Source organism: Pelophylax lessonae (assembly GCF_965119305.1).
Source record: "Pelophylax lessonae genome assembly, chromosome: 8".
Lineage (NCBI taxonomy): Eukaryota > Metazoa > Chordata > Amphibia > Anura > Ranidae > Pelophylax > Pelophylax lessonae.
Genome location: NC_138775.1, coordinates 187,280,345 through 187,297,668, shown reverse-complemented (window position 1 = coordinate 187,297,668; position 17,324 = coordinate 187,280,345).

The window sequence follows — 17,324 nt, the reverse complement described above, 5'->3', positions numbered from 1 at the left end:
AGCTATACAAAGTTCCCTGAAAAGCTAAAATTATGGTAAGATTTACATGGCAGTTTTATGGGAACACTGAAAGTATATAGCGTTAAAATGAAATCAAATCATTTCAGCTAACTTGAAAATAAAATAGATTTGTATGATGGTGTACCGGCACAGGAAGTGTTAAGAACCACTTTCACATAACCCAATTATGGACTGAGGTCTAACATGTATTAAATCTCTATATGAAGATACATAACTTTTATTCATTCTTTTGCTTGAATGCATTACCTAGGCTAAGATTTTACAAAGTTGGGAGATAAATATCCTTAATAAAATGAGAATACTATATTAAATAAGAATTTATCTATGGAAACTGCATTTTTGCAGGACTGGTTAGACTTACATATTTTACTTTTTTTTAATATCATTTTGGACAAAATTTTTTTTTTAAAAAATGTAACTCATTTAAAAAAGTTTGTTTAGATGTATAAAAATAAATGGTAAGGAAAAATAAAAATCAGACTTTTGCTGTGTGTACACAACTTACCTCTAATGATGCTTATTCTAAATCTGAATCAATGCAGTGTAAGATAAAAATCATAGTTTAATTATTGCCAGAAAGTACAGCCAGTTCTGTACTTCTGGTGATGTGAGCATGCGAGCTATGCAAACTGTGAGATTCATGCAGTGAAGAAATTCTGTTGTTTATTCTTGTTTTCCTCTCCTCTTGTCCATTTACAAAGTGTCCTGAATTATTTTCACAGAATTAGAGCATTCTGTGCATGGACAATTAGAGATCCTGTGCCCCTTATTTTCTATTGCCCATTTACAGAATACCTTTTATACAATCAGCCTCATGCAAGGTGTTTTTATGGATGGACAAAGGGAGAGGAACAGAAAGGGTAAACAACAGAATTGATTTACTGTATGAAAGAAACAGCCACACACTAGATCAGGATACAAGAGAAATGGCTGCACACCAATCGTTGGCTCACGATGAAAGGCTTATTGAACAAGGATGCAAGGTACAGCAAAATGGATGGTAGACATGTTTCACAGGACTCACAGCGTGCTTGTTCACTACTACTACTAGAGTAGTGAACAAGCATGCTGTGAGTCGTGTGAAACATGTCTACCATCCATTTTGCTGTACCTTGCATTCTTGTTCAATAAGCCTTTCATTGTGAACCAACGCTTGGTGTGTGTCGATTTCTCTTGTATTCTGTTTGCGGTGGCGATCAGAGGTCCTGCACCCACCACTGGCTGTGAAGTTCCAACTGCCTGAGGGGTGTACATCTTTTTCACACACTAGATCAGGCCATTTAGTTAGCCCATTAAGTCAATCTCAAACAGCTATGGATGAGCTGTACCTTAGGGTTCACTATTATGTTTCCCATTAGCCATCTAGTGGAGGTGAAGTGAAATTTCATTGGAAATTAAAAAAACTGTTTGAATATCATTCATGGGTCAACACTGGCAGTTTTAAATCCTGTGATGATGGGCTTTTGTTTGTTTCAAATGGGGTTTTCATTCCCATACACGTCTCTATTGGCAGGCAAATCAAATGCAGGTCAGAAAAGGTAAACTGTTAAATGTGCCTGTCCATGAATCCTGAATGATAACAATAGCTTCTCAAACTCATGTCAAACTGATGCCATCAAGACAAGCCCAAAGTCCATCAACATGGCCCTTAAAGAGGAAGTAAACCCTCCTCTGCAAGTTGTACCTATAGGTAAGCCTATGATAAGGCTTACCTATAGGTACTGTAAATATCTCCTAAACATGTACAGTTTAGGAGATATTTACCTTACATGCAGCCAGTGACGTCACTGGCGCATGCGCTCTGAAGGAACGGCCGCTGGTGCCATTCCTTCAGAGTCCCGTGCAGTGACCGTCGGCTCCCGCGCACGTGCACGGGAGTGACGTCACCGCAGCTCCGGCCAATCAGATGGCCGGATGCCGCGATCCCAGAAGACGGGCGACTGGACATGTCGCCCATCATACAGGTAAGCGGGCGGCACGGCGGGGGCTCGTTCTAAGGTAAGTATTTCATAATGAGCTAGTATGCGGTGCATACTAGCTCATTATGTGTTTCTCTTTCAGGTTACAAAAAAAAAAAAAATATGTATGGGTTTACAACCTCTTTAAACTGACACATATTAACATATTAGCCCTATAGGTTCTTAATTCATTAAAGTGCTAAAAATACAATGGGGTCGATTTACTAAAGGCAAATAGACTGCCCACTTTGCAAGTGCAGTTGGACTATGCAAGGGAATTTTCTCCAGAGGCTAGTAAATGAGGTGAAACTTCACTTTGCAAAGAATCCAATCACATGGAAGGAAATTTTTTAAAAAAAATGATTGTATGATGGAATTTAGCAGAGCTTCCCCTCATTTACTAAGTTCTGGAGCAAATTCCCATTGCAGAGTGCAATTGCACTTCCCAAGTGCACAGTCTATTTGCCTTTACTAAATCAACCACAATATGTCTATGTTCCTAGTGACAAATAACATTATCTAACTCATTACCACTGGCACCACTAGAATCTAAGCCATATAAGTGTTTTGATTGCTTTGGACAACAAGAACTGTTATAATGCTACATTAGGCCCATTTAAATTTCTAGGTTGTCGTTTACTTGCTTATTAGTTGATTGTTGGCTGGTCGGGCTTCTTCTGCACAATTGTCTGTTGACCCTTGACCTTTACTCAATCACCTCTTTCCAAGCTATTTTCATATGCCAGGCTCAAAACAGCATTTATGCCCTCTGGGTTTAGCACTTGTATTAGTGAGTTAAAACAGAGGTATGCTTGCTTTTGCAGACTTTCCCCACAACAGCTTCACATTCACTGACAATATGGCTGCTCTGTGTTCTCCTTCCTTTTAATGAGGGAACTATCCTATTCAAAAGCCCTCTTTTTAGACATGCTAAGTCTGTTGGGGATAGTTCAAAGGTCATGCAGTGCATTATGGTTTAAAAAAATCTCCAGGGCAAATCTGAAAAAAAAATAAAATACTGGGAATGTGAATCTCAAACCAACAGGATTTTACTTGAACTCATGGTAGTAGCAAAACCAAACGCCATCCCTACCCCCCTGCTATCTCAGCTCTTTTAAGTCTTCCATTATGGTTCCATTGCCTTGATTACCTAGTCCATTAGTCACTTTGCCTTCTTGCACTGGTGCCCCAATTTTTTAACCATTGTTGACCCCTAATTGTCTTTGACATGCATGACAGCAAAATATCTTACACAAATATAACAGTATTTTTTTTTTTAAAGATATGTCCTGATTGAGCAAAAACACAGCATTGCTCACATGTGAAATTATTGGTATTCAAGAAGTTTAGATCCAAGAAGTATGTTCACCCTCACTGATAGTGCTCTTCTTCCTCATCTTACTACATTAAAGTTGACAGACTGAACACTTACTGTATTATAAAGCTGAGGGTGTTAACATTATTCAAGATACAACATTCTCTACTGTCTGTTACACACTTTTGTCTCAAGGACCAGCCCTGGGTTTGTCCCTGTGTGTGAAGCCTCCAGTGTTCAGCCAATCACAGGGAGACACTGTTTTAAAAGGCCAACATGATCCAGTGATTTATCCAGCATTTTCCTAGTGCTTCCCTGTATTGCCTCTGTGCACTTTGTGTTCCTAGTTTGTGTGTCTATTTATCCTAATGTTCCCAGTGTCTTTAGTCCCAGTCTTGTTTACCCCTTCTTGCTACCCCAAGTCTTTGCCTGTGTCCTTCATCTTTCCCAGCCTGTTTCCTAACTCAATTATCTCATGCATTCCTGCTAGTTTCTTGTCTCTCTTCACCCTCTGCACTTTACTTAGTTCCTGCTTGTCTGCATCAGTTTGTTTCTTTGTGAGTCTCAGTCAGTTTCTCATTATCTGCATATGCACTCCTAAACCCTGTTTCTCCTCTATGCCTCTGTGTGTTTGCATACACTCCTGCTAGATACTCCAGTATAATCTTCTGTGTTATGCAAATACTTCTGTCTCCCAACACATTTCTGATTTTTAGCAAAGGTTTCCTGACATATATTAAAATTTAGAGTTTTTGGATGTCATGTTTATATACTCCCAAAACAGAAAACCCATCGATTTCCCATAAAAATAAAATAACTCTGAATTTTGTCTTAGTAAGAAAAACATTAACATGCCCAAAGCAACATATGTGTTGCCATTCACACAATCTTGTTGTGGGTTGCTCAAGGAAAGGCATTCCTGAGGTGCAGTTATCTGCTTATATGTATGTTTTAATTTACATTAAGCAGGGCCTGAAGTGCATTTCTTTTTTTTATCGTTCTATTTCTGCATTTTTTTTAGTAATTGCTTTTACACTATTTAATTATTTTTCAAGTTTGCCTGGAGATTGCCATAAATTTGCATGTACTGTATGCAGTTGGAAGCTATACGACATCACTTACACTGAGTGATCAATATTTATCTTTTTTTAGCCCCCCCCCCCCCAGTCATTTTTTTACAGAACACATGCAGAAAATGTGTCATATTTATGCTATTTTACAGTACTGAAAAAACTAACAAGCAGCTTGTGTGTACCTTGTGCCATGTAAATATGCATTGTCTATTTTTTATGGCAACTTGAAACATAACGGAAGATAAAAAAAACAAAAAACATTTTTTTAAGTATTTAAAGTCCATCTCCAGATAAGATTATTAACCCAAACCCCCACCCCTCTAGAGAACCCTTTTTCCCACCTAATTTCCTTCTGCTGAAAATTTGTTGAAGTCTGGGTGACATCATCACCCAGCATTACCCAGTGTTCAGGTCTTCAGTTTCCATTGGCACTAGAAAAAGGGGTCTGTAGGGCTACATCCCATAAACAAACACAAAGGGAGTATGGGTGCTGAGGGTGTGTTCCTCAGCACGAAATGTTGCTTTAACAATAAAACAGGCAGCATTTTCTGATAATTAGATTAACAGTATAAGAAGATGGGCGTGCTTGAAGAATGCTTTACGTGACATTAAACAATATCATTATTCTCCAAAAACAATCCATACACACCCACTACTTAATGGCCCTTTACAGTAATCTGTTCAACCACAGTGGCCTTACATGGATCATATTTTGCTGGTCTCTTCTGAACTGGACGACTTTCAATCTACAGTATGTATGGCAAGCTTAAAAGTAGATTACCACTCACTTCCTGCTGTGACTATCATACAGAAAGTGAAAATAAATCTTCCCAAACAGATGAAAAAAAAAAAAAAAACTGCTGAGAATTTTACCTCCATTACCCCCAATATTCAAATAAATAAAAAAAGATTTGGTTTCTTTAGATATACTGTACGTTTGGGTAAATGTCTAACCAAAACTAGTTTTGATTAGACTGGGGGAAGGTTGTTAGAGTAGGGTTTTGTTTTTATTACTGTTCATATCCCTGTTAGGAAGATTTTCCAATAAGTTTTTTGTCCCTTATTGTGCCAGTCAGTAGGACAGGAACTGAGGAGTAAGCTGTTAAACTTTCCTTGTTCCTCAATAAAGGTTTTTCTCTCTGTATCATTCTGTCCTAGATTGCACCAGTTACCCGAACAGGAAGTGAGTATGAATTAGTCAAACTGTCTTGGCTTTGGTTCGAGCAGGATACTGCAAACTTCAATAACGTTTGGATGCCAAATGGGGACTGAATCTATCAAATCAAAAGTGTGCATTTTCTGGGCTAATATTCAAAGAGTAGAGTTGAGCGGACACCTGGATGTCCGTGTTCGGCGGGTTCGGCCGAACTTGAAAAAAAAGTCCGGGTCCGTGTCCCGGACTTTTTCCGAACTTTACCCGGACACCGAACCCCATTGAAGTCAATGGGGACCCGAACTTTCAGGCACTAAAATGGCTCTAAAACACCAATGGAAAGGGCTAGAGTGCTGCAAATGGCAGCAAAACGTAGTTAAGAGCATGACAAGTGCTCTGCAAACATATGTGGATAGGGAAATAACTTAAAACAAAAAAAAAAAAAAACAGAAAAATAAAACAATTTTCTTCATCTGTGAAGGACGAGGCCCATATGGAGTAGGAGGGAGGTTGAATAGTGGAATAGTGGAATAGAAAAAAAGTGTATAATATTGAAAATCACTAGCACATGTGAACACAGCAGTGTCTTATGTCAGTCAGCTCTGCTGCAGGCTATGAAGGGAAAAAAAAAAGAAAATTCCCCTTTAAGTTTGTAATTTTTAAATAGATTAGTACAGACTATGCCACAATTTAATTTTTTTAACCCAAAAGGGTGTATATTGAATAGTGGAATAGAAAAAAGTGTATAAAATTTAAAATCAGTTAATAATAGCACATGTGAACACAGCAGTGTCTTATCACAGTCAGCACTGAAGCAAAAACGCTGCACACAACTGACTGATAAAAATAGATTTTTTTCTCCCTCCTCCTCAGCGGGCAAAAAGATTGTGTTCACTGCACCACCCCACACACAGCAAAATCTATGTAGAACACTGACCCTGCCTATTCTCCAGCCTCGCCCTAATATTGTCGATAAGATCGTTCACTGGCACTGCACAACCAACCCCCCACACAGCAAAAGCGATGTAGAACACTGACCCTGCCTATTCTCCAGCCTCGCCCTAAAATGCCCTAATAACTCTCCCTGCCTGCACTCCGACCTGACCCTGCATTCTTTTCGAACACAATACAATTTTTCACTGTCTGTCCCTAATCAGCAGCCAGCACGTATAATGTGTGCTCTGTCCCTAATCTACAGCAGAATGACGCGGCGCGCTGGGGCTCTCGAACTTATAAAAACATGGTCACATGCTTCAGATGGCCAATCACAGCTACTAATACATTAGTAGGCATGGCTGGGATGGCTTAAGGCACACCAGTTAAATGCTTGTTGATTGGCTGTTGAAAGCCCGCCATTAAAAGCGCACCATTACATACAAACCCGGAAATAAAATGACCGAACACGGATTTTAAACCCGAACATACAGTAAAGTTTTCGGGTCCGTGTTCGGGTAACAAAAATCCAATTATTCGGTACGAACACGAATAATACAGTCCGTGTTCGCTCAACACTATCAAAGAGCTGCACCTCCCTGGGGAAAATGTAACAGAGTAAGAAAATGAAAAGAAAAAAAAAACGTCCTTTTGGCTGGGAACAGTGATATTTTTTAAAATCACTGACATTTACTAAGTAAAAATGGTTTTAAATTGCTGGCAATTAATATTTTGCTTCTGGCTTCTATTTCAAAATAAACTGGTACAGCTTGGATGCAGTCCTTCATGACTGCTTCAGACCCGTTCTCTTCCTGTGCACAGAGAACAGCCGCAACATACAGCCTCAAAGGCTGCCTCCTCTCCACTTGTCTCAGTGGTCTGCCTCCCTTACATGCAAGACACAATATTCCATGATAAAAATCGGACAGTGGGGCCCCAATGGCTCACTGATGTTTTCTGCCAGTCCCAGCCTTGGGAGACTCTAGATGGGAGCAGCACCTCTCTGAAGCTGACCCCCCTCCCACATGGAAGACTTTTTCACCTTAGAGTCACTGCATTGAATGATCAGGGAAAAATGATCAGCACCATCTCCTTCTGTGTCCACAAGCCACAGAGCTCCAGTAAGAAGAAACAATCTGAGCTCTAAAAGGATAGATAATGATGATGATGGGGAACCCACTAAGACTTTAGCTGCTCTTTAGCTGCTCTCCTTACTACTAATAGTCCTGTTTCTGATCACACACTGAAACATAGGCCTCTCTCTTTCCAACAGGACCTGCAGAGGGATATTAACAAATCCATTTTTCATATTCAAGCCCAAGTTGATGATCTGGGTGACTGTACTGACTGAATAAAGTTACAACTGCTTATAATTAGGGATGATCGAACGGTTCGGGTCCACCATCGGTTCGGCCCGAACATTGGGTGTTCGAGGTTCGGCCGAATTTAGAACTTTTTGCCCAAAAAGTTCGGAAATTCGGCAACCAGAACCGCCCAAAATGCAATGCTTCAGGAAATGGGCTTTAAAAGCCCGTGATTGGACCAGAACCATTAGCAAAAGCCAATTGAGGGGGCAGGAGAATGCTAGGAATGTGATTGGAGTGACTAGGGGGTCCCTAGACCAATCATTAGTGAATACGCCCCCCAGTATATAAGATCGCCCCCGCCATATTCCCAGCATTGTTATACTGGACATGGAAGAGAGTGGAAGCAGTTCTGTTAATTTTACTTTAAAAGTGTCATTTAGCTATTTTTAGTGTGAGGAAAGGGATATCTAGTGTAGTTAGAGTGCTCCTTTACACTTAAGTTAGCTTCAAAAATTTAGTTTCTGTAGGGAAAGTGTTAAGTGTCAGGGGACCGTAGTGTAGTGTAGGGTTAACTGACAGTGACTGCTATGGCAGGGTGACAAAACCCTTCCATAGCAGGGTGACCGCTATAGAGAAATGATCATTTCTCTGAGTTGCTTCGGGACAGGTATGTGGCTTCTCACCAGCAAGCATTTTTTATGCTGCAGGGGCTGCCACTGCCAGTGTTTTTTTGAGGACATGTTTGATGTCAGACATGACATCTGAACATGTGTATAGGGGGTATATATAGACATATATGTCTGAATATATACCCCTAGACATATATAGGTGTGATAGTAGCAGAAATAAATGCCTGCGCTAATGAAATCATTTACAGTAATATATTTCTGCTACTATCACACCTATATATGTCTAGGGGTATATATTCAGACATATATGCCTATATATACCCCCTATACACATGTTCAGATGTTTTGCCTGCCTCAAAAGAACCCCAAAAAATGCCAAAAAAAACGCTAGCGTCAAAAAAAAAAAAATGCCCAGGTGTGTTTTTGCTGGCATTTTTTGGGGGGTTTTGGAGGCAGGCAAAACATCAGAACTTGTGCACAGTACCACTATACACAAGTTCAGATGTTTTGCCTGCCTCAAAAGAACCCCAAAAAATGCCAAAAAAAACGCTAGCGTCAAAAAAAAAATGCCCAGGTGTGTTTTTGCTGGCATTTTTTGGGGGGTTTTGGAGGCAGGCAAAACATCACAACTTGTGCACAGTACCACTATACACAAGTTCAGATGTTTTGCCTGCCTCAAAAGAACCCCAAAAAATGCCAAAAAAAACGCTAGCGTCAAAAAAAAAATGCCCAGGTGTGTTTTTGCTGGCATTTTTTGGGGGGTTTTGGAGGCAGGCAAAACATCAGAACTTGTGCACAGTACCACTATACACAAGTTCAGATGTTTTTCCTGACTGCAAAGAACCCAAAAAAATGCCTTCTATTAAACCGGCAAGGTGTTACAGCAGAGAAGCCATATTCCTGTGCTTAAAGTTTTCTAATACAAACAATCTTTTTTTTTATGGTTCTGGACATGCTACAGAGCTGAAACTTCACATGTACACTTTTTAGACCCCCCAGATCTGAAATCCAAAGTAAAAATAAAAAAATCTCTTTTTTTTTTTTTTTATAATTTTTCAATCATTGGCTTTTTTATCAAAAATGACAATTTTTAAGAACTTTTTTTGTGTGATTTTGTGTCTGGGGGGTCTAAAAGGTGTACCTGTGAAGTTTCAGCTCTGTAGCATGTCCAGAACCCCAAAAAAAGATCATATAAGTGTAAAAGAGGGGTCCCACCATCCCTGCTCTACTGAAAAATGATCTTTTTTCTGGTTCTGGACATGCTACAGAGCTGAAACTTCACAGGTACACTTTTTAGACCCCCCAGACACTAAATCCAAAAAAAGTCATGCCTGCCTCCAAAAATGCCCGATAAATGCAAGAAAAAGCGCCGTAGAGAAGCCGTATACCTGTTCTAATAAAAATTATAAGAAAATGCTAATTTTTGGGGGGTTCTGGACATGCTACAGAGCTGAAACATGTACACTTTTTAGACCCCCCAGATACTAAATCCAAAGTAAAAATCAAAAAATCTCTTTTTATTTTTTTTATTTTTTTTTTTATAATTTTTCAATCATTGGCTTTTTTATCAAAAATGACAATTTTTAAGAACTTTTTTTTGTGTGATTTTGTGTCTGGGGGGTCTAAAAGGTGTACCTGTGAAGTTTCAGCTCTGTAGCATGTCCAGAACCATAAAAAAAAAGATTGTTTGTATTAGAAAACTTTAAGCACAGGAATATGGCTTCTCTGCTGTAACACCTTGCCGGTTTAATAGCAGGCATTTTTTTGGGTTCTTTGCAGTCAGGAAAAACATCTGAACTTGTGTATAGTGGTACTGTGCACAAGTTCTGATGTTTTGCCTGCCTCCAAAACCCCCCAAAAAATGCCTGCTATTAAACCGGCAAGGTGTTACACCTATATATGTCTAGGGGTATATATTCAGACATATATGCCTATATATACCCCCTATACACATGTTCAGATGTTTTGCCTGCCTCAAAAGAACCCCAAAAAATGCCAAAAAAACGCTAGCGTCAAAAAAAAAATGCCCAGGTGTGTTTTTGCTGGCATTTTTTGGGGGGTTTTGGAGGCAGGCAAAACATCAGAACTTGTGCACAGTACCACTATACACAAGTTCAGATGTTTTTCCTGACTGCAAAGAACCCAAAAAAATGCCTGCTATTAAACCGGCAAGGTGTTACAGCAGAGAAGCCATATTCCTGTGCTTAAAGTTTTCTAATACAAACAATCTTTTATTTTATGGTTCTGGACATGCTACAGAGCTGAAACTTCACAGGTACACCTTTTAGACCCCCCAGACACAAAATCACACAAAAAAAAGTTCTTAAAAATTGTCATTTTTGATAAAAAAGCCAATGATTGAAAAATTATAAAAAAAAAAATAAAAAAAAATAAAAAGAGATTTTTTGATTTTTACTTTGGATTTAGTATCTGGGGGGTCTAAAAAGTGTACATGTGAAGTTTCAGCTCTGTAGCATGTCCAGAACCCCCCCAAAATTAGCATTTTCTTATAATTTTTATTAGAACAGGTATACGGCTTCTCTACAGCGCTTTTTCTTGCATTTATCGGGCATTTTTGGAGGCAGGCATGACTTTTTTTGGATTTAGTGTCTGGGGGGTCTAAAAAGTGTACCTGTGAAGTTTCAGCTCTGTAGCATGTCCAGAACCAGAAAAAAGATCATTTTTCAGTAGAGCAGGGATGGTGGGACCCCTCTTTTACACTTATATGATCTTTTTTTGGGGTTCTGGACATGCTACAGAGCTGAAACTTCACAGGTACACCTTTTAGACCCCCCAGACACAAAATCACACAAAAAAAGTTCTTAAAAATTGTCATTTTTGATAAAAAAGCCAATGATTGAAAAATTATAAAAAAAAAAAAAAAAGAGATTTTTTTATTTTTACTTTGGATTTCAGATCTGGGGGGTCTAAAAAGTGTACAGGTGAAGTTTCAGCTCTGTAGCATGTCCAGAACCATAAAAAAAAAAGATTGTTTGTATTAGAAAACTTTAAGCACAGGAATATGGCTTCTCTGCTGTAACACCTTGCCGGTTTAATAGAAGGCATTTTTTTGGGTTCTTTGCAGTCAGGAAAAACATCTGAACTTGTGTATAGTGGTACTGTGCACAAGTTCTGATGTTTTGCCTGCCTCCAAAACCCCCCAAAAAATGCCAGCAAAAACACACCTGGGCATTTTTTTTTTGACGCTAGCGTTTTTTTTGGCATTTTTTGGGGTTCTTTTGAGGCAGGCAAAACATCTGAACTTGTGTATAGTGGTACTGTGCACAAGTTCTAATGTTTTGCCTGCCTCCAAAACCCCCCAAAAAATGCCAGCAAAAACACACCTGGGCATTTTTTTTTTTGACGCTAGCGTTTTTTTTGGCATTTTTTGGGGTTCTTTTGAGGCAGGCAAAACATCTGAACATGTGTATAGGGGGTATATATAGGCATATATGTCTGAATATATACCCCTAGACATATATAGGTGTGATAGTAGCAGAAATATATTACTGTAAATGATTTCATTAGCGCAGGCATTTATTTCTGCTACTATCACACCTATATATGTCTAGGGGTATATATTCAGACATATATGTCTATATATACCCCCTATACACATGTTCAGATGTTTTGCCTGCCTCAAAAGAACCCCAAAAAATGCCAAAAAAAACGCTAGCGTCAAAAAAAGAATGCCCAGGTGTGTTTTTGCTGGCATTTTTTGGGGGGTTTTGGAGGCAGGCAAAACATCAGAACTTGTGCACAGTACCACTATACACAAGTTCAGATGTTTTTCCTGACTGCAAAGAACCCAAAAAAATGCCTGCTATTAAACCGGCAAGGTGTTACAGCAGAGAAGCCATATTCCTGTGCTTAAAGTTTTCTAATACAAACGATCTTTTTTTTTATGGTTCTGGACATGCTACAGAGCTGAAACTTCACATGTACACTTTTTAGACCCCCCAGATCTGAAATCCAAAGTAAAAATAAAAAAATCTCTTTTTTTTTTTTTTTTTTATAATTTTTCAATCATTGGCTTTTTTATCAAAAATGACAATTTTTAAGAACTTTTTTTTGTGTGATTTTGTGTCTGGGGGGTCTAAAAGGTGTACCTGTGAAGTTTCAGCTCTGTAGCATGTCCAGAACCAGAAAAAAAGATCATATAGGTGTTAAAGTTAAAGGAGGCTCCCGAATCACATCCCTGTTCTACTGAAAAATTATCTCTTTTTTTTCATGGTTCACATGCACACCTTTTAGACCCCCCAGATACTAAATCCAAAGTAAAAATCAAAAAATCTCTTTTTTTTTTTTTTTTTTAATTTTTCAATAATTGGCTTTTTTTATCAAAAATGACAATTTTTAAGAACTTTTTTTTGTGTGATTAATAGTTAATGGGGCATGACCCAGAACCCTAGGCACTTTTTAGGGGCATTTATTGGGTTTTGGGGCTTCAAAATGGTGTTTTTTGATTACCGAAGTTCGGGTCCCATTGATTTCAATGGGGTTCTGAAATCCGAACCGAACTTTTGTGAAGTTCGGGTGTTCTGGTCGAACCGAACTTTTCAAAAGTTCGATCATCCCTACTTATAATGAACTTGTAGATTCCCACCATAATCAGTCAGAGGAAAAGTAACATAATACTACTAAGTTAACTGACATAAAAACAACATTACAATTAGAGGCATCCTAGAGTCAGTTGCAACATCTGATCTAACATCATGCTTGCAGCAGATCTCCAAGGCCCTGGTTCCTTCATTATCCTTTCAAGATCTTCTGATCAACTGGGTCCATCCAATCGGCTGCCCCACGGGATGTACACTTTTTTCAAGCCAAAGAATGTATTATTTTTGCAGGAAAAACCTGTCTCCTTTTCCAAAGCCATATGCTTAACTCACAGTATATGCAGACATCTCAACTACCACTGCACAAAAATGGAAGAAATTTACCCCTATCGCAAACATCTTGCAAGAGCAAGATATTTTGTATAGATGGGGGTTTCCAACTAAATTCTTAGTCTCTTTCCAGGGCAAAGCATATCCCTTTCACAACCTAAATGCTTCTTGCCCACCCGCCGTCAAATGGCGGCAGAGCGGTGCGGCTCTTGTTCAGGCACAATGACGATCGTGGGCGCGGCATGTTCCTGGCACACGGTGTGACCATGATCTTGGCAAAGAGCCATGGCCACGACTCTTTACCCATGTGATCAGCTGTGTCTAACACAGCCAATCACATGTAAACAAGGAAGATCAGTTTATCAGCTTTTCCTCTTTGACACTGTGCAGCCTCTTAAACGCACATCAGTGTAGGAGAAAAATTACTTGTTTCAAAAATTTGCTGACGGAAACTAAGAAAAACTTTTTATTTTTAAAATGTTTGGTAAGCAGGGATTAAATACCACCAAAAGAAAGCTCTATTTGTGTGAAGAAAATGATAAAAAAATGAATTTGGGTAAAGTGTTTAAGACCGCACAATTGTCATTAAAATGATGACAGCACTGAAAGGTAAAAATTGGCCTGGGCAGGAAGGGGGTAAAAGTGCCCTGCATTGAAGTAGTTAAACAAGGGCTCAAATAACTCCATAACCGAGGCCTGGCCTCTGCCTCCAGCAACCAAATTACAAAGTTATACCTGTCCAACTAAATAACCATTGGCTGGGGAAACAGTACATAACACTTATCTATCATTTACTACAGAAGTAACCTCTCTTTTGGGTGTCTCCTTGTTTTTTCCCCCAACATGTTAGTTCTCACTATGCAGGAATAACTAATTATTGTTATTTCTTCTCCCAAAGGAACTGCGTGCTATGCAAACTAATGTTACTTACAAATATTTCCTTTTTTTGTTTGTAATGTTGCTACTCTTCCTTCTCTGTCCATAAACAGCTATGAACTATGCACTCTGGTCTTCATCCTTTGCTCCATACTTTCGGTGGTATGCAGGTAAAGGGTCTAGTCCCTCCTACTGCCTATGTTCTCCAGATACTTTATAGCATTTTTATATCATTCTGATGATAACTTCTACTAATGCCAAGGGGCTTAATAGAATAGAATAGGAAACCTTGGCCCAAAATGTGATGTTTGCATGCAAAAGACCCACGTTTCCAAGCCTAAAGGTCCTTAAATGTCCTCATAATTTCTTCACCATTGCAGCCCCCTAGCATAAAGGAGTGTTGATCACAATCAGGAACAGGGTTGCCTTTCAAGTTGATTGAAATGATGAACATATTTGGAAGCAGACCCAATGGATGATTTTTCATCTTATTAGCATCTCAGAATAACCTCCCCATTACACTAGTTAATATTTATGCCCCCAATACCCATCAGAAAACTTTTACCTATTCCTTACACAAAAATTACAACCATATTAGAATAAATCGGTTATCTTCTGTGGGGAATGAAGAAGTAGAGGCCTCTATAGACTGCACCTATGCAGCCCGCAGGAGCTCAACCATCCTATCGTCCCTTCTACCTTCAGAAGATCTATTTGATGTATGGTGATGCACCTATGGCAATGAGATTCACCTATGGCAATGAGAGACTTCTCCTTTTATTCGAATGCATATATTGTTTACTGCAGAATTTATCCCTTTCTTGTTGACAAGTATACTCTACAACAAGTCACTTCTGTCCAAATTGGACTGAATAAATGGTCCGATCATGCTCCAATATCCATTGATCTTCTTTCAAACATCGTCTCTAGTGTACTTTAGCCTTGGAGACCCTATTCTTCTATTCTTTTTAACCTATTGTCAACTTCTCACGTACCTGACTGATGAGCCCAATAGTGCAGAGGAAGGCCTCCCTTATGTATCTGACTCGCGGCCCCTGGTAGAGCAGACAGGTGGCACGGGAGAGCAGAATGGTATGAGGGCCTGGTGGGTCAGCTGTTGGACGGGCAGCTCCAAGGTCCCAGATGCATTAAAAGGAGACAACCAGCAGGTAGGAGGATCCCAACAGCAGGCAGGCAGAAGGACGGAACGCCCGAGTCCACACTCACTCTGGGGGCTCACAGGCAAACGGATCAGTTCACAGGCCGGGTCAACAACAGGCGGGCGGCGTGGAATCCAAAGGAGCATGCAGGTTCAAGGTCAGAGGGGAGCTGAAGTCAGGTGCAGGCAGAAAGCAAGGGAAGTCCAAAGTCAAGCCGGGTCGTACAGGAGATCAATCACAGAAGCAGGTAAACAGGAGCAGGGGTCACAGGAAGCTGAAGATCAGACAGCAAAGACATAATGCTGCTTAGGAGTTTAAATAGAGCAGCCTGTTGCCAATCACTGCAATTAGTCTGCAGACTCTGCACTAAGTTAACCCTTAGGTAGCAGACCCATGACACCTATCCTACAAGGAGGAGATCAATTATGCACTAAAATTCTTTTATTTCAAACAACATGTTACATAGTTACATAGTTTGTGAGGTTGAAAAAAGACATCAGTCCATCCAGTTCAACCTATGATGTGTGTGTGTGTTTTCTGTTAACCGTACATTGTATTCCCCTGTATGTTGTGGTCTTTAAGGTGCCTATCTAATAATTTTTTTAAACTATCTATGCTCCCTGCTGATATGACTGCTTGTGGAAGCAAATTCCACATCCTTACGTCTCTGACAGTGAAGAACCACTTACGAATTTTAAAGTTAAACAGTTTTTCCTCTAGTTTTAGTGAGTGGCTACGTGTCTCATTGTATTCCCTTTCTCTAAAAAGTTTGTTCCTTATGCTAGGGTTGCCAGTACAGTATTTGTACATTGATATCATACCCCCCCCCCCCCAAGCGTCTCTTCTCCAAAGAGAATAAGTTCAGTGCTTGTAGTCTTTCCTCATAGCCGATACCCTCCATTCCCCTAATTATTTTTGTTGCCCTCCTCTGGACTCTCTCCAGTTTCAGCACATCCTTCCTGAGGACCGGTGCCCAGAACTGGACAGCATACTTAAGATGTGGCCGGACCAGAGTCTTGTAGAGTGGGAGAATAATCTCTTTATTTCTGGAGTGAATCCCCTTTTTTATACATGCCAGTATTCTGTTGGCTTTGCTTGCAGCAGCTTGGCATTGCATGCCACTGCCAAGCCTGTTGTCCACTAGTACTCCCAGGTCCTTTTCCATCTTAGATTCACCCAGAGTTTTCCCCCCTAGTGAGTAGCTTGCTTTCGTGTTTCTGATGCCCAAGTGCATTACTTTACATTTTTCAACATTAAACCTCATCTGCCATGTAGTTGCCCATCCAATTATTTTGTTCAGGTCCGCTTGTAAGGTTTCCACATCCTGCATAGAAGATATATTGGACCAGTATCGGATCCCACCCTACATTGGAATTCCCATACAGAGGTCTTTTTATCAAACTTTCCACCCATACGAAGGGGGATCATATAATACAGATCTCCCAGCTAGTTTACAAAGTTAAATCCCTCAAAAGCCTAAAATCAATCTAAGTTTGACCCCCTTCTCCTAGCAGAGCTTCTTGATTTGCTTAACTTACTCAGTGCGCACTTTCACAAAAGCTATGATTTTTTCATTAAAAAGCTCCACCTAAATTTCTACTCTCAAGGTAACACACCTGGGGCCCTCCTTTCTAAATAATGTAATGGAAAGTGGCCAATTCCAAAATCCCCTTTCTACCCAAACAGCATGGTCAAAAAATCCTCAATCCTTTGGACATAGCTGAACAATTTTCCAATTTTATTTTTATTTGTCTAATTTCTACTTCATACTTTTACAATTTACAAAGCTCCCCAGCTTATCCACCCCCCCCCCCCCAGCTATAAAATAATTTTTAACTGCTGTCCACCTACCCACTTTGACTCCTGAACAGCAATAAAGCCTATCCATTCCATTTTCACCTGAGGAAGTTTCTAAGACAATTGCAGCCTTGCAAAAGCTCAGATATAAGCTAAATGGAAATGGCTGATGTTGCAAAACACTTTTTGCAATCCAACCTCAATGCACTGTTT